The sequence below is a fragment of the Gavialis gangeticus genome, unplaced genomic scaffold, assembly GCF_001723915.1.
Source record: "Gavialis gangeticus isolate Ggan-Ray unplaced genomic scaffold, GavGan_comp1, whole genome shotgun sequence".
Classification (NCBI taxonomy): domain Eukaryota; kingdom Metazoa; phylum Chordata; order Crocodylia; family Gavialidae; genus Gavialis; species Gavialis gangeticus.
The window spans coordinates 162,641,325-162,646,390 of record NW_017728992.1 but is presented as its reverse complement, the minus strand read 5'-3'; positions in this window follow the sequence as shown (position 1 = coordinate 162,646,390).

Genomic DNA, 5,066 nt, shown 5'->3' with positions numbered 1-5,066 from the left:
CCTTACTGCAGGGACTCCCAATAGGTAAATCCCAAACAGTTTTACATATGAGGCAGGTATGAAAACTCATCTGAGTCATTTGGCTAAGTCCCATAGCAGAAACTTGAGCACCTAAATACATTTTAATGTGTATTACATTAGTAACATGCCATCATCCTGTCTTCAGGACTAAGTCCCAAAAAACTGCAGTGGTGGTGAAGAGGTGGAGGAGGCGGCACCTTTTGTATTCAGTTTTTCAGGAGCTCAAGCAAGGTAGAACAGGGCTGTGCTTAGGGGCAAAGACCACCTGGTTGCCTGAAAAGTAGACTACACTGTGCCTGGGTTTACAGAACTCTCTCCCTCCTCTCCAAACATACTCAGTGAGGGGTGACTGACACCATTTTTCATATGGCAGGAAAAATCCCAAGCCCATTATGGGTCAGTTATTTAATCACAGCTGCTAAAAGCCCTGAAAAGCTCTTGTGAACAGGCCCATTGGCTGTGTCCACACAAAATGGTAGAAGCACAGCAGACTAATTCTGCTGTGCATTGGCACATCACGACAAAAGCTATGCTAATGTGCTAATGCTTGGTAGAATTTGTTTACTGCACATTAGCATCACATAAAAGACATGCACTTGTACTACTGTGCAGTAGTGCTGATTATGCCACATTGTTAGTACCTGTTATTACAGGTACTAAATTTAATGCACTGTAATTACAGCTATTAATGCATGTGTAGATGAGCCTACTGAGTGCACCAGGGATTCATGTGAGAAAGGCCTGTAGAATCAAGACTTCTTTTTTTTCCACATCCAAATTTTGAAGGCCTGGGATTTGGATGTGGGTTGACTTAAATCAGTTTCTGTGTAAATGAACCTTTTCTGGAGTGAAGCAAGAGGATAACATGAGGAGCGCTTGAAAATATATACTGAACAACTCAGGTCACTACAGGAACAAAGAACGGGATTTTTTCTCTTGTACTTCAAGACTACCATTCATAGGAAAAATACAAGTCTCATGTTAGCCTTGTAACTCCTTGTTGAGGCCCCACACAGAAATGACCTTGCTTCCAGCCATTTCCATTTACTCGGCAATACTTAAGAGCTTCACTGACTTGGGCCCTATACAGAAAGATTTAATATGTGGAAGCAGCCAGCTTTTAAAATATAAGAGCCACTCACCATTTAGTACTGTGACTTCTGATGAGAGTCTATTAAATGTTTCATGACAGCAATTCAATTTACAAATCCAGTGTGTACTATTCAGTCCATAACTAGGAAAGCAGTTTCCTGTCAATAAGATCAAGAACTCTGACATAGCTATAGCCCACCTATATGCTAAATTTAAGCTAAGGATATCTCCAAAATATTTCATGGTTGGACACCAGTGGTGACTTTAGTACTGTCTAATCAAATCCCTACTGATATAGCTACTCATTCAGACCAGTTTAACAGTCAACTGATTAACTGCCCAGCTGTTCCCACTATATGGTTGCACAAAATAAACTAATGGATAACAAACAATACTCAGAATAGTAGAAGATATCAGATATTTAGCAACCCTTATCTTAAAATGGCAAACAGCTGTGGAACTGCTTTTACTTCTGGAGGTGAGTGAATCATGCACAGTTTGGGTTTGATCCAATAACTCACAGATGGACCATCTGTATAACCCAATTCCTGGGAGTCAATGAACTAGACAGAAAATTTCAGAATTGCTTTTTCTTCAGGGTATGGCTACATAACACAGTGCAGTGCTATACAGAGATTCCTGATCTAGCACTAAACTATTTAGTTTGGATACTGGAAGCAGGGTAAATTAGCCTAGCTAGCACTCCATACTACTATGGCTATATACCTCCTGGTACATGAGCAGCTTATGGGGCTCTCCACAGGACTGGATGGCTTGGATTACATGAACCTGTAAGTCCCTTCCTACCCCTCCACTGTGTGATGCACTGTGCTATGCAGCCAAGCCCTTACAAGAGCACTGGGCACTTTCCTGTCTAATCAGAATTATTTGGCTAGGTTACATTTGGACCCAGATAACAGCACCGGCTTTACTTCTGTCCCTCTACTCCACCTCGGTATGCCAGGCCCCTGTATAGTTTGGTGCTGGAACTAGACCTGCTTACTGGGCCAAGGTATTAGACATGCCCTCTCCTCTGCTGCCTGCTGAGCCTGATCCTGCCCATGTTCTCAGCTCATATGCTAGATCCCACCCTGCACCAAGCACATGGGGAAGAAATGGAGTTGGCAGTACTCCTATGGTTTTCTTTGCTAGCCCAGGAGTAAAAGCACATAATCAAGATATAGGCAGTTCCTCTTCTGCCTAAGGGGGTTTGAATCTGAAGCTCCTTGCTTCCAGAGGAGTATGCTGACCCCAGAAGGTATTCTGGGCTGGGGACTCTGTCTCTCCTGTGGAAGCAGTTCAATTTTGCATGTAATAAGTAATCATTGGGCCAGGAAAGAGAAAGCCCATAGACCCATGTTCTCTTGGTGGGGGTGGGGGGTAGGCGCTAGACATTCATTAATGTGCCATAATTACAGTGCATTAAGTTAGTACCTGCATTAAGTGTTATGCCAGGATGCTTAACTGTTATTACCGGTACTAACTTAATGTAATAACAGGTACTAACTTAATGTGCCATAATTGGCGCTCCAGCACAGTAGCATCAGTGAACAGGTTTTTTTGTGATGTTAATTCGCAGTAGACTAATTCTACTGAGCATTAGCAAATTAGTACAGTTTTTGCCTGCTGCGCTTGTATGCAGTAGCATTAGTCTACTGTGCATTTAGCATCTCATATAGACACACCCTAGGTGTCTGAAACCAGTAGACAGTTTTTCTTCCCTGCTCAGCCAATTAGTTGCATATTTTGTATTTCCTGTCAAGATTCTCTGCCATAGTCTTTTGGTTACACATTGAAATTCCTGGAGAAAGAACAGAAAAGCAGTTTAAAATCTTTTTTGCTGGTGGATAACTGTCTTCATCAATGTGCTTCTGATATTAATTTAGTGGAGATACTGGAGCTGTATGTCATCCAGTAGATCTAGCACAATCAGCCCAAAGCAGCTGCTTTGGTTTAATGAATGGTGTGCAATTACCAGGGTCTCTATCAAACACTATGGAATAGCATGGTGCTGCTTTTTCATGTATTAAGTTAACTATTGGGACTCTCTGATCCCCCTCAGGAGCAACTGAGTATCAAATCCAGATTTCAGTCATTTTCTTTGGCACTCTCCTGTTCCCTGAGCAATGTATAGGGGCACTTTCTATTAGGCTGCTACACTTTCTACTAGGCTACTTTTCTGGGGAAAGTCTCAGACTCAGGAACAAGGACTGAAAAAACTAGCATGCAGCAATGCACACCATACCAATAAAACCATTTCAGACTGGTCTCCCTTACATGCAGCAATGCACACCAAACCAATGAAACCATTACACATTGGTCTGTCTTACATATGAATATTTATTTTTCCCCTTCTTAAAAATGTACAAAAAATAAAACAACTGTATTTACAGTTTATCAATCCCCTCTCCCAGTACAACACTATTAAGTCACATGAGCTATTTGCTTAATATAAAAGTATGCTATTTATACATAAAGCTTCCTTGATTGCCAGAGAGAGAGGCTGTCATGAAATTTGGCACAAACACTTGTTTGTATCTTGTTACAATTTCAATGAAATAGGGAAGGGAAGAAACACATTATAGGTTTTGCATTTTAAAAGTCATTGGACTGTTCAATTCCAGCTCCACATCAGTGTACATGCTGCATCCATGGCAGCCATGCAGCTCTGTTCTTATTGCTACAACTGAATCCGTTGGGTTGAATGAATTTACAGTGTTTAAACAATTCAGATTTCAAAAGGGAAGTCAACAGTAAAGATGCATGGAAAAGTTTCATTGATAAAACCAATCTGTGTGCAAGAAAAAAGGGAAGGGGTGGGAGGAGAGAGAGAGAGAGAGGAAGAAAAAAAAATCCATTTTTTTAACTTTGCGTTTGATACCTAGTGGCAAAATTCTCCAAACTCCACTTTATAATTATTGCTATTCTTGATGAGGATTTCTGTTTCCAACCATCCACCAACAAAATGTTACCTTAAAGCAGTAGCACAATCCTATGCATTTTCTTTGAGGTACAGGCTTCTAAAATATGTTGGAGAAGGATTTACCTTGAGCATTCATAATGTGATGTTCTTAATTAGGTTTTAAATGGACGGACATACAGACAGATCCATGCCACAGATCATTATCAATGCAAAAACTATAATTTTTGTTTTTGTTTTACCCCTTTGCTGTCGTGGAACATCACCCATGCACAGTCCCACTGGAGTGCTTAAAAAATAATATAACAGCTGACAACACTAAGCTGCTGAGAGTCTTCCTAAGTGCAAAGAGCTGCTCTTATTAATATTCAGGACTTGGTCCTGAATGAAAAAAAGTAAAGGAGATTTTTTGTTCTTTTAAAGAGTCTATCACAAAAATGTCAAAAAAAATACAGGCAAGGTAACAGATATTTTTGGTCCCCCACTGTACTACTGCCAAAATTCACTCCAATTTAGATTAGAATCTTAGTTAGGTACATGGTTGATCATTCTATCATAGTAAATTAGGGTTGGAAGGGACCTCGGGAGGTCATCTAGTCCAACCCCCTACTCAAAGCAGCACCACCCCCAACTAGATCATCCCAGCCAAAGCTTTGCCTTCCTTGTATTTCCCCTCCACCAACAGATGCTATATTTAAAAACATAAAGCAATGCAGCCAAGGGCATGTGCAGACGAAACGAGGGGCATGTGTGCATGACACTTTAAAGCAGGTTAAATGCTTTTGCACTGCTTTAATGGTGTTGATGTTTGCATGTGTCGGCAGCATATTGAGCATTAATTCCAGCTGCTGTAGCACATTCAGCGGCGTAATGCACTTTAAATGACTTGGGGGCGCAGCAAACTAAAACACCTCTGAGGAGTTTTAGCTTGCTGTCCTACAGCCATGGAGTGAAGCACCAGGCTCCATGTGGCTCCAGGACCATGCAGGCAGCCTAGAAACAGCCTGGGAAGGCAGGCTCCAACGAAGAAAAA